The 13,857-nt window shown below is 41.5% G+C and overlaps 1 protein-coding gene across 4 annotated transcripts in view; it reads right to left on the reverse strand.

Annotated features, from left to right (window-relative positions):
• Positions 1-3,749, reverse strand: part of SGMS1 (sphingomyelin synthase 1) — an 86,533-nt gene extending 82,784 nt beyond the window's left edge. For all 4 annotated transcript variants that reach the window (XM_061635378.1, XM_061635381.1, XM_061635380.1 and 1 more), the window contains exon 1: positions 3,434-3,749. The gene's annotated coding sequence lies outside the window, so the exon portion shown is untranslated. The remainder of the gene's footprint in view (positions 1-3,433) is intronic.
• Between the last annotated feature and the right edge of the window lie 10,108 nt (positions 3,750-13,857).

Raw genomic sequence — 13,857 nt, forward strand, 5'->3', positions numbered from 1 at the left:
AATATACTCCTTGCCAGACTTGCTGATGTATTTTGCAGCCCAACCATATGTTTACTTAGAAGTAACTCCTGATTGCTGGACTTATTTCCAAGTATGTGTGATTAGTATTAAAACCTTAGCTGCAAGTTACCTGCATTTGCAAGTTCAACAAGATGAGTTAAATCCAACAATAAATTAAAACAAATTAACCCATGCATTAAGAATCTGCAGATCCTGGTACAGAAAGTGGCAGAGAAGGTACTAGAAGCATCACTGAGAAGACTATATATCTGAAGCACTACTGTAGGTGAACACTGCTGTGTGCTATTCCCAATTCTTAACCTTCAGAGTGATCCTATGTATACTTATACAAAAGTAAGCCATCCTATGTTCAGTGGAGATTACTTAGAAGTATATGATTGCTGCCTTAGTAATAAAATGTACAGACCTGACTACCTTCTATTAATAAAACATCATTTCAATTAAAAAAAATCTTCCTCTCACCCAACTACTATAGTGTCATAGGGTACAGAATGCGGTTTCCAGATGCTCTACTGCTGACAACATATATCATACATTCAGTTATTGTTTCATTCCTTTGGTTTTGGAGGTTCCAAGTTTGTGGGTGCACTTCTTGCCTGAAGAGACACAAAACAGGCATAGAAAAAAATATGAATGGGTGCCCTATACGAGTGGCTCTCCAGATGTTGCTGGATTCCAGTTCGCATCAACCCCAGCCTATATGGTCAATGGTCAGGAATGATGAAGTTGTACTCCAACAATATCTGAGAGGGTCACAAGTTCCCTCCTCCTTTATTATTTATTATTTATTAAGGTAACAGATTTATATCCAGTCTTTCCACTATCTAGGTCTTTAAGACTGCTTACAAACACATTTTAATAAAATTTTCAGTCTGAGCTGAGTCATATCTTAATCTTCCATCCTAGAACAGACTATCACCCTACACCTAAGGTCTACTGAAGTTCTGCCTATCTTGGGATTGCTAGTGGAAGAAAAGAGGAAGTCCTCCATAGAAGCATCTGCCCTTCCAAAACCTAATCTGGGAGCAGAGCAGATAGCAATACTGAGATGAGAGCTGCTCTTGCCACACAGTTCTTTCTACAGACTATATGGCAGTCATAATCAACACAGAATGCAGCTTAACAGAGTTGCTTCTTCCAATAGTAATTCTACTATGAACTTAATTGACACATATAACTTATGGGGAAAATGGAACCACCTAGGAATCATCAATTTGCTAGGGTCCGCTTAGGCTGTCCCTGCTCCCCACACCAACATTTTTTGGAGGGGAGGAAAGAGTGGTAGCTATTTAGGGACACTGTTTTCACTCTGTCATGTATATGTATTGGAAATATGCCTTCTATTTTCAAGATTATATGTGAGCCCTGAATCAGACCAAGGAATCAAACTTAAATAAAAGAAAGGAAGAAGAATCAAAGCCACTGAAGAGCTACAACACACAGGTCCAAGTTTTCAATTTATTTTCATGGACACTAAGCTGACACAAACCTATTTTTAGATGTTAAATGATTAACAAAATAAAGTTAGCAGATATATTAACCATCTTGCATGGCAATAGTTAAAACAGCAACCTATGTACAGCAGAGCACTGGATTAAGATATAAGCTCCAGTCCATAGCACACTTGCAAGTACGGTTCACTGAAATTGCCGGGAGTCTCTTTCGGGTTACCTCATTATAGTCAAGTTATAAGAATCTTGATTATGGTCGAATTCCCTACTGTGAAAAGTTAACTGTGTGTGGACTCCTATGTCAGCGTGTCACATCATGTTCTGTAACTAAAGATCGCAGTATCTCACTTAGCTGTCATTAAAGGTTATTAATATTTTACATAAAAGCACCGCCAGAACACAGTAACCTTAAGAGTAACCTTTGCTACAAAAAATAATTTAAAAAAGGAAACCAACACCCAACATTCTTCGAGTGTTAGAAGTAGTTTTTCAAAGCAAGCATTGCACCCCTCCAAACGCATTGTTTCAAGACCATATTTATTGTTTCCATAATCAAAGCCAACAACATTTGAGCAGAGCTTCATGCAAGACACAGAAGCAGCAACAGCAGATGCATAAGAGACTTGAACATCTCATCTGCAATTCCTGTGTAACATTTGGAACAGACGGACTGATTTTATGGTACAATGGCATGTAAGCCAAGCAGTAATTTCTAAGTTTCTATTCAATTCATGCATAAACTTTCTTCTATGAGCAATCAAGTTTCATAAGTGAAGGGCAGACAAATATTAGTAACAGCAACAACAATGTTGAACATAATTATCTAGTTTTCATTGCAAAACATCACATGGCCTCCTGTCAACACACAGTTAACTATACGCCGGAATGTGCTTAACCAGAATCACCACCCCCACCTCACCACCACTTTCTGCCTTGGATTGACCTCAAGCTGTAGTCCTAATGCACACTTGGGTGTAAACCCATTTAAGCCAATGGGCCTTCATAGGTCCAGCCTACCAGTGTCCTGCTTAGCACTACAGTGCTGCTGTCCCACCTCACACATATAATCCTGGCCCTGCAACTGCCGCTGCTCCTTCCAACAATAGCATTAAGAACATAAGAGCCGCTCTGCAGGATCAGACCAAAGGCCTACCAAGTTAAGTCCAGCACTTCCCACAGTGGCCAGCCAGATACCTACGGGGAAGCCCACCAGCAGGACATAAGCAGAACAGCACTCTCTACCGTTCACGTTCCCCAGCAACTGGTACTGTATTCAGAAGCGTTTTACCTGATCGCTTCAGTTGTTCAATGTATGTACACAACACCTCACAGCAACCGGTTCCTTACTTGGCCGCCTCCGGCGTGCCACGACAACGCGGCTCCTCAGACTCAAGTTCCTCCTACCCCCCCCATATCATAGCAACTCACCTGGCCAACAACAGCCCTGTCCTACGTAACACACCAACTACACCTCGACCTTTCCCGCAGCTGCATGACTTACTCTTCTTCCTTCATCTCCAGTCCCCCCCCTTTCCGTATCTCCTCGCTTTAGCAAAATTCCCACTTCCCTTAACCCCAACCTTATACTACCAGACCAAACACTTAAAGGAGGGGAAAGAAAACGAAACATATTACCACTACTACCTGGAGTGCCATTCCTCAAGTGTCGACCCCTACCCGGCCCAAGAACCCGTCCAACACTCTCACAAATAAGAGAGAAGGCCCTTTCGCCCCACCCCCCCGCTCAGTCTCTGCTCAGTCTCCGTTCCTATTTCCTTCCAAAACTGGCCGAATGCCCGCACTCTCATTCCCCCGACGCTTTGGAAGCTATATTGGGAAAGAGGTGAGAAGAAGCGTCTAGTTCCTCCTGTCGGTGCTGGTGGTAACCAGACGGGAGGATGAGGGCACTAGGCACCCTAGCGGTCATTGGGCACCCATCCTCTCCTTCCTGGGCCGCTTACCTTCCCGACTCCTGGTTGCTACAGTTGGATACGGAGCCTGGGGTGCAGGAGCAGCTGGCGCTGCAGCAGGAGCTTTCTTGCACAGGGCTAGCTGGAGGTTTAGGCTGGGCGGGTTTCCTTAGACAGACTGCCGTGCCTCTCCGTTCGCCTACAGCAAGAGAAACGTGTGGCGGCGGTGGCCCGTGAGGTCTTGGACGGCGATGGAGAAGGGGACAGTCGGCCGGGCGAGCGGGCGGGCAGGAAGGGAGATAAACGACGGCTTCCCCACGTGACGGGCCTCGTCATTCTGCGCAGCCATCTTACGTCCCGGAGGCCACGCCTGCTGGAAGAAAAGAGGAGGCTGCTGTGACGACAGCTACTACCAGTAGATCCGCCTTTCTACGCGTGACCTTGCCGGGGCCGGTTGGGCCTGTCTTCCCCTCTCTGTTCAGCCCGTTTCGTAAGGGAGGCGACGAGCCCGAGGCGGACTGGGAAAAGGGAATAAATGGGCCGGAGTATCTTTTTAGGGAATAGGGCGGCCGACCCGGCACGCATGGACACCGCCAGCCAGCACAGCTCTTTGACGAAAGTTGAAAGCCAGCGGAGTGGTTATGGTGTTGGTTACTAAAACTCGGGGACACTCGAATTCACGTCTCCATTTAGCCATGAAAATCACTGGGTGACTTTGGGTAAATCGTTCGCTGTCAACGTAACCCACCTCGCCGGGCTGTTGTGAGATAAAACTGAGTTGAGCTCCTTGGAGAACAAATGGGGTATAAATGTCAATAAGAATTAATAAAGCAGGAGGAGGAGACCACGGACTGGGAAAACCAAAGTAGGAGGTGTGTGTTTGTTTAGATGGGTTCAATAAGGTCCTAAGCTTGGAAGGATATTTAGAGAATCTAATTGTTACATACCCTGAAGCTTTACTGATAGTTGCTGGTGATTTCAATGCCAGACTAGGTGTGTCTGATGCCGCTTTGTACAACAAATATCAAATGATTCCTCCCATAATAGAAGGCTTCTTTAACATACCTGCAAGACAATCAAGAGATAGTGGAATAAATCATACTGGCATCTATTTGATGCAAAAATTAATTTAAATTTGGTTCTTCTAAATGGTCGTACCTTAGGGGATCTTGAAGGGGAATTTACTTATTTATCCCCAAGAGGAGTATCCCTAATTGATTTAATCTTTGTATCGCATGAACTTTTTCAATTAGTGGATAATTTCAAAGTGGAAGATCGCCCAGAGAGTGACCACCGACCCTTAAACACTGTTCTTAATTGTTGCTCAACATCTTTATTATTGAACCACCAGACTTTTACTAAAAAGGAGGTAGACATTCGTCCGGGAAGGCTGAGATGGATACCCAAATTAGAGAATGAATTAAATGTATGGTTAAATTCTCCAGCTATTTTAATGATAAGAGAATCCATCACTACAATATCTTATCCTGACGACCCATCACCCTACTTTCAAGAACTAATAGCTTCCTTCCAAAAATCCTTTTTAACAACTTCTAACTGTAATAGGAAAAATCTTCAAAAAAAATCAAAATCATGGTTCGACCAAGAATGTCATGACAATAAAAAACAATTAGTGTTAACTTATAAAACTTATAAAGTAAATAGATCACCTGAACATTTATTAACCTACTGTATGGCAAGGAAACAATATAAGAATTTGCTTAAAAATAAAAAGAAAACAGAATTGAATAAATCTTGGCTACGCCTACTACATGCCTCCAAGTTAAAAAATTCTACCTTATTCTGGAGACTTGTCTCGTATAACTGGCCAAAACCCTTATCCAACTTAGATTGCCATATCCCCCCAGCTGTCTGGGAGAATTATTTTACCAGATTATACCAAAAGAACACTGATAGTGGTGCTGTAATACATTTCTCGGAAGATGAAATTCCTGAATGGGCCCCTGTTACTATACCGGAGGTCCTCGAATTAATCGCCAAACTTAAGCTGAGGAAAGCTCCCAGTAGTGATAATATCCCAGCGGAAGTGTTCAAATTAAACCCAGAATGGTGGGCCCCTTTATTAGCTGCCCTGTTTTCTTATATTAACCGCTCAATGAAAATCCCTAAAGAGTGGGGCCTTGCAATAATTATCCCAATATATAAAAAAGGTACTCATACCGATCCAGCCAATTACAGACCGATAAGTCTTTTGAATATAATTAGCAAACTTTATGCGACCCTTTTTTATGGAAAATTGAATGCATGGGTAGAGCAAAAGAACCTATTGGCCCAGGAACAAGCAGGCTTTAGGCCTGGACGTTCAACCATTGATCAGGCCTTAATTCTTCACCATTTAATATCTAAATATTCGACTAAGCTTGATACTATGATGTACACAGCTTTTATTGACCTTAGATCAGCGTTTGATTCCATCTCTCGTGAAAGACTCTGGGAGAAATTAAGTGCCCTGGACATTGATAAAAGACTGCTTCTATTGATTCGAGGACTATACTTGGACACATCCCTACGGGTTAGATGCAATAACAAGGGCCATTTATCTAACCCTATCCCTACGTTTAAAGGGGTTAAGCAGGGATGTGTTTTAGCCCCTTTACTATTTAACCTATATATTAATAGTATAGTAGATTCCTTGGCCACTATCTCTGCTCATGCACCGATACTGGCTGGCAGTCCCAGGTCCATACTTTTATACGCTGACGATATAGTTCTGTTGGCAAGATCTGTGGTTGGCCTTAGAAGACTCTTAACAGCTTTGACTACATTTTGCTCAAACGAATTGCTGACAATTAAGTACGAGAAAACTAAGGTTTTAATATTTACCAAAAAAAGACTGAAACATTGTTGGCAAATTAAGGGTCACTCAATTGAACAAATAAATACTGTCATGTAACATTCCAATCTACTGGATCATGGCAAATGCAGATCAAGGCAACGATCTCGAATGCTAAAAAAACGCTGAAAGCCCTGTTATCATATTTTTTCAATAAAGGGGGACAGCTTATTATTCCAGCAATTAAAGTATTCACTGCTAAAGTAATTTCTCAACTACTCTATGGAATACAAGTCACCACCCATGAGAACTTTTCTGCTTTGGAATCGTTACAAAATTCTTTTTTGAGGACTATATTTGTGGTCCCTAAGTGTATTCCTAGCTTTATTCTTAGACTCGGGGCTGGATTACCAACTATAGAATCTAAGATCTGGACTTTGAGAATTTGCACTTGGCTGAAATTGAAATTTGATCCCACTGGGCTTTCTCCCCAAATTCTTCAAGATAATTTTCAATCTCCTTGGGAGAAGTTGATAATAGATAAAATTCAGAATCTGGGCTTTTCTATCCCTGCGATCCAAGAAATGGGCTATTTAAAAGCCAAGATGAATATCTCACAAAGAATTAAAGATATTGATTACCAACACCACCTAATGCAAGTCAGGAAACATAGACATAACCCAAGTTTTTTATCCCCAATGCCATATTTGTCCAATCTCACCATTCCCAGTCACCGCAGAGCATTTTCCCTCGCAAGAATGAATATACTGCCATCAATGCTCCTTGATGGCAGATATAATAAAATCCCATATTGTGACAGGAAATGTCCCTGCGGTGAGGACGAGGTAGAAACTATTGCCCATGTCCTACTACGTTGCTCTTACTACCATGATTCCAGAAATCAAATAATTAAACCTATCCTAGACCTTATACCTGGTAGAAGTGAGGATAAGCGTTTGGAATATCTACTTGGAGATCATCAACAATTTATTACAGAGAAAGTTGCTAAATTTTGTGTAATTGCAATTTTATCTAGGAGGATCCGGGTAAATGACTCTTGAAATTAAGTTCTCTTTGGCTCTCCTTGTTTACTTTTAAATTCTCGGGATGAGTTTTAGCAATTTTAATTAATATGCTTTATTCTATATTAATATTATGATTTGTATTCTTATAATATTTAGCCTTATATTATAACAAATAATAATGAATAATGAATGAATAATGAATATTTTGTTTAGATCTGGAAACTAATTTCTGATTAGTGTTTTAAATTTGAATGTCCCTATCTTAATAATTGTTTTATGATGTTTGTTTTACTTTTATATTGGTCTTTGGCCGTAATAAAACTTGATTCTGATTCTGTTTAGATGGGTTTACTCAAATAAGCCCAGTTATGCCTAGTTGCTTGCTCTGGAGGAAATGTGCACAGGATTGTGGCTTGAGCCTAAGCATTTACTCAGAAGTAAATCCCACTGAGTTCAGTGCAGCTAATTCCTATAGTGTCAAGAACTGCAGCCCCAAATCCTGGCACTGAACAGATGAAACTTTTCCTTTAATAAAGATGGGGGGGGTGTTTCGGTGGCTTATATTTATGCATGGTAGTTTGTTGTTAAAGATCTCTAGAGCAAATTAAACTAACTTACAGAGGTGGAAGGTACCCCCAAATGGAGCTGAGAGCCCCCAGCAAGTGAGTAGTCATCTCAGTTCTAAACACATTTATTTAAAGTAGTTTTCTTTATTTCTGTAGTACCAGTTTCCAAGCAAGCATGTTTATAGTGTCACAGAATGGAAATATCTGGCATTCTGCATATGTGAGAAGGCATATGCACAATAGGATTTAATGCTGATTAGTATACCCCCTAAAAGTTCACTACTGTAAATACTTACTCAGAAGTAACTGAATTCATTGGGGAGTAAGTATGCACAGAATGTGTGCTAAGGGGTTGTGAAAGGTAATACTTTGCTTGCACTTTCAATGCATGTGTAAAGTTATGACTCAAATCTCCCTTAGCTTTTTGTGTGAAACATTGTGATTAATACAGAGTGTGCTCTTGGTGTGATCTATGCCAAGGAATATTACTTAAGAACAGCATACTGGATCAGGCCAGTGGCCCATCTAGTCCAGCATCCTGTTATCACAGTGGCCAATCAGATGCCTATGCAAGCGGGCAAGCAGGACATGAGCGGAAGAGCACTCTCCTCTGCTGCGGTTTCCAGCAACTGGTATTCACAAGCATCCTGCCTCTGACAGTGGTCGAACATACGCTTCAGGGTTAGTAGCTGTTGACAGCCTTATCCTCCATGAATTTGTCTAATCCTCTTTTAAATTCATCCAAGTTGGTGGCCATCACTGCCTCTTGTGGGAGCAAATTCCACATTTTAATTATATGCTGTATGAAGAAGTATTTTCTTTTGTCTAAATTATGTAAAGCAAGCTTATATAATGGAGTGCTGTACAGCTGCTACATGCCTGTATTGGAGCTTATAATTTACATTCCATCATTCAATGTTTGAGAAATGTGTTGACTATAGTCATCCTCCAAAACTTTTTGACTTTCATCAGGGCTGCAATTCAGCTATCATTTGTCTCACAACAGAGTGTACAGAGAGCTTTGCATGCAGTTGTGTGCACTAATCCCAACACTTACTTCTATGCTCTATTTTTGTCTTACAAGTTAATTGTTGGGTTTTATTGATATTGTAAGCTGGCCATATATCTTTGATATTTAATGGTATATACATATTATAAATTTAGAAAAGAAATTGAGCAGGAGCTCTCTTACCCCTCCTAAAACCATAAGTCAGAGAAACAAAAGAAGAAAGCAGCAGTCCCTTCTAAACTGCCTTCTTACCATATCACTTTAGGGGTCAATTAGCTCCACAGATCCAATGTTGATGACTGAGTGAAGTTCCTCTGCCAAAGGGCATTCAACCCAGCTGGATGTTGGCTAAAAGGAGAATGGCCTGGCTGGGATACATGTTCCGCCCTGGAACTTTGTGCCCCACTTCACCCAAGGGGAAACCTGCCCAGCAGTTTGAGAACCAGTGCATTAATTCACAATCTTTTGATTGCCACAGACAACCTCCTTGATTTTGAGAGTTTGATCTGGAGAAATTCTGATGCAAACTAGCAGTCGTGGCATGTATTGGAGAAGAAGAACTAGACTATGTTTGCTGTTGCTTCATTGACATCAATGATAACCATAAACAATGTCTGAGATTTCTAAAGATGTGTTGTTCTGCAGTGTTCAAACCATTTCACATACACTCTCTTTGTAATCCTTAAAATAATGCTAATCTGAAAGGTAGACTTGTATTGTCCCTATATTATAGAGTAGATGGACAGAGGCTGAGAGAATAGTGACTTGTCTGTGGCCACCTAAAGAGTTGATGGCTGAAATTACAGTTGACCTGAGAATATTTCTGTTTGCATTCTTAGCCACTGCACTATAACAGCTTCCTAATAACAGTATGTAATTTGGAGGGGTTACATGTTACTGAGTGACCTTGGGTCAGTCACTGCCTCTCAGCCTCAGAGGAAGGCAATGGTAACCCACCTCTGAATACCACTTACAATGAAAACCCTATTCACAGGGTTGCCATAAGTCGGAATCAACTTGAAGGCAATCCATTTCCACATATAAAACATGTAAATGACACTCTTTGTATTTACATATGCTTTTTATACAGAAGTACTGTCCTGCCTGATGTTGAGGAAATTTATTTATTATTTGATTTATATCCCGCCTTTCCTCCCAGTAGGAGCCCAGGGCATCACATCAGGCTCAGACTCGGCTGTGACTTTTTATCTTTTTATTAAAGTAATAGATATATCCAAAGCAGTTCGCCTCATTAACCTAACTACTCTTTCTAGAAACTTTGCACTGCTCTAACTGATTAAGCATGACCTCGTGACTCTTAAGACATTGACTCAGCAACTGGGTTCCTCCCCCCCCCCGAGTCCCTTTAAGTAGGCTTGGATCGCGCACACAAACGAAGACTCTGCCTCAACTGAGTCTGTTGAACTTCCCGCCTCAAGCGCCTCTGAGCACAGGAGAAGGTGGTTTGATCTCAGCCTCCCCCTCCGACAGGGGGCTGCTAGCTGTCAGTTCGGGTGTGGGAAGCTGAACAGCGCTCAGCTGGGAAATGTCTGACATGCAAGGTTGAATCTCTGGTGGTGGTGGCATGTCCAATTGGACATGTGCCAGGTGGCACTTCCACAGGGGGGGTCTGGAGCTAAGGGTGCTGAGCTATCAAAGATGGGGCTGGGGCACCCTGTGATTACACTCTTCTGTCTGCCCCCTCCCCGGGATCCCAGTCCTCGTCCCGTTTCACCTTAATCTATTCACCACCTCCCTGCATGACTCATGACAAGTACATTCCCATTTTTTTCCGTAAGGAAAAGCATGCTGAAATCAAGTAAATCTGTCCCAGAACCTTCTGCTTATCTGCTGTCTAGGAAGGAAATATTTTTCTATGGTGGGCGAACCAGAGCCCCTTGGAAAGGATTGCATTATGCCCCCCCAACCCAACTTTCAATATGTGAACAAGCATCTCTTAAGTGTCTAAAAGGGTAGGGTGGGGTATATAAGATGTTACAGGTAGTGATTGGCATAAGAGAAGTAACAGGAGCCTTGAATAACTGTTCTTAGATAACAACCATAACAGATACAAATGTTATACAAATGCTTACACTCCAAAGTCCAAGAATATTCATAAACCTTTAGACACTGCTCTGTAATAAATAGTTCAGTGATTTAAGGAAGAAAAAAAGTTCATGAGAAAGGAGTTAAAAAACAAAAGGAACAATAGACTTTGAAGAGAACTGGAATGAAGGTGTACAAAAAGGATATGATAAATTAGAGACAAGGAAAACCCCACTCCAGATAATGTCAAGCTTTGACTTGGAATTTTTGCAGTTCATCTCCCTACATAAATTCAACAACTGATGCGGTGTAAAATTGACTATATGGCTGTGAGCACATTAGTCACCTATAGCAGAGCGTTTCCATTGGCCACAACTGGAGGGGGAACGAGTTGATCTGCCAATCAGTTGCAAAATGTCTTTGAAGCTAATTTTAAAAAATGCACCCAAGCTTCTCCCACCAGGTTTTACTGTAAAAAGGGCTGGGGTTTGACTAGCATCATGTGCCCGGCTTTCAGAAATGAGAGGTGGAGATGCACTGGAACTGGCAGAATAGTGTGTGTGTTTCTATCCTATAATATAAGCAGTGTTCAGTGCTGGACATAATTCAGCCAAAGAGGAGTCCTCTGGTGGCAACCAAAAGATTTGGGTAGAAACAGGGAAGAACTTTTCTCCTTTCAATTGCTTGTGCCTTCTTATTAAAGAAGGACACTGCCCACCCGGAGAATCTTGGTTCTAGATGGAGAAGAATATCCGCTAAATCAGACCTAAATCAGCGAACTCCATCCCTCGTCTATACCATCATTCCTTGTCATATTTTAGCTGTAGAGACACACACTTTCTTCTTTAGGGATTTTGGGATCAGATTTTTATATCTTCCCCTCTTCCCAATTATAATGATACATGGGTCCAACCTGGAATACTTTTCACACTGTAAAGCATTTTACATGAAATAAATGTTTATATATGAATGCACGTGAAACTGCATTACAGTGAATAGAAATGCGTTACAGACACTTGGTCTGTGTATGCTAGCACTGACTACTCTGCCTCTTGGAATCAGGTGAGTGTTTTTTTAGATCTGAAATCCTGTTAGCAGGTGATGCCAGGGACTGAAGCTTGAACATTTTGCATGCACAGCATGTGTTCTTACCAAAGGCAAGTGCAGAGCAGGGGCTCACGCAGAACGGCAACAGACAGACTCCCCTGAGGGTAGATAGTACTGTAGAAACCTAGTAGCATTAGGCCTAGTCTACCCACACAGAATGAGGTAGTTTAGGTAACTTTCCCCCCTGATGTCTAGCCTTCTAGAGGAAAGGGGCCGTAGCTCATTGGTAGAGCATACCTGCTTTTCATGCAGAAGGCTCAGGTTCAATCATTGGCAATTCCAGGAATATCTTCTTTTGCTATCCCTTGAGAGCCGCCACAGGTCAGTGTAGACAGCATTAATCTATATGGACCAATGGTCTGATTTGGTATAAGATAGCTTCCTATATGCCTATGTTCCTACAAGTCTATGCCAGCAAAGGGAGGTATGATTTGAATCATAGCCCACCACAGAGCAACTAAGGGAAATTGCCAACACTAAATCAGTATGCAAATTGTTTATTTTGTTTTACTTTGGGTATGTTTTCTGTTATCTACAATCACACTTTGGAGAAGTGGGCAAATATTATTTTGCAAATGATACATGTGCTTCTTTTATTGCATAGATTGGATCATTTGTGATACTCTCAAAGGAACTTTATAGCTTCTGTTTATAGTTCTGATTAGAAATATCAGCCTCCTACAAACCAACAACAAAGCAAGTCCTTTTTCACTTCCGTTGCTTTAGCTCTGTTCAAGCAAATAAGAAAATGAAATTTCAGTCTTGATGGAATTCTCAGTGACAAACAGGAGTACAAACTGCTCTTCATTCCTACCCTTGTCTTTTTTTGTCATTTTTTTTAAATAAAAGTAGTTTTTATTTTCAGAGCTGTTTGTTTATTTATTGTATTTATAACCCAGCCTTCAACACATGGTTTCCCCAGGCAGTTCACAACATTTCTATAAAATTCAACATAATCCAACATTTTCTTAAAATGCCTCAAATAAAACATAGAACCCCATAAAACCAATGCCATTCTTCATAGAAGCTAAGAGCCAAACTAGAAAAAAGCCTAAAAGAGAATGACTGATGTGCGTTGAGGTGATGAAGACAGAAGATACCAGGAATCAAATGGTCCTACATCTGTAAAATGTGGTTTTAGTATTGTATTCAAAGTTCTAGAAAAGAATCCAGCTGTCTTGGTCAACTCCATTGATTCAGACTCGGACTCACTGGTGTGTTTTTCTCTTTTATGTTTAATGTGAACTCTCAGCTTAGAGCATTTCATAGATCAGCTTATAAATGACACAGAACTGTGCATCTCTACACAGCATAACTAGGCATGACTGCTCAAGCTAAGATGTTGCAGCAATTAGATATGTCCCGTGAAACCCTTTAAATAGGTTCAAGGCAGGCATTCTATTTTCGGGGAGAAGGTTTCTCTGAATGGGATTGGGCTAGCAATCTGGCACTCCAATGAACAGGTTGAGAAGCTGGCACCATCTGTGAGTGCCTGCATATCTGCCTGTGTGGCCTTGGCAACAATGATGTCATTTCATCAAGATCCTCCTCAGACACTGTCTCTGGTTGCGCCTCTGATATCTCCTCCTCAAGAGGAGGCATGAGTGGTGGCAGCTTGGGCAACAAGGGAGGGCTGCAGGGAGGGAAAGGGGCTGGCTTATTGTCAGTGTTTCTTCAGTAGTAACTGGAACTTTTAGGGGCAAAGCTGTCACTGTCAAAAGTGCTCAAGCCTTCTATTTCAGTTCCTTCCTGCTGCAACCCACTGGGCCTCTCCTCAGGATCCCAACTACCTCCTCCTCCTTGTGATCATTTCAGGAAAGTTCCATGGGGCCCATGGAATATGAAAAGTGGGTAAAGAGGGTTTCAAAAGACCATTACACTTGGCAATCAGAATCCATGGAAGCCTGATGTGTGCTTCTAACCTCAAG

This window comes from Rhineura floridana, chromosome 7 (genome assembly GCF_030035675.1).
Source record: "Rhineura floridana isolate rRhiFlo1 chromosome 7, rRhiFlo1.hap2, whole genome shotgun sequence".
NCBI lineage: Eukaryota > Metazoa > Chordata > Lepidosauria > Squamata > Rhineuridae > Rhineura > Rhineura floridana.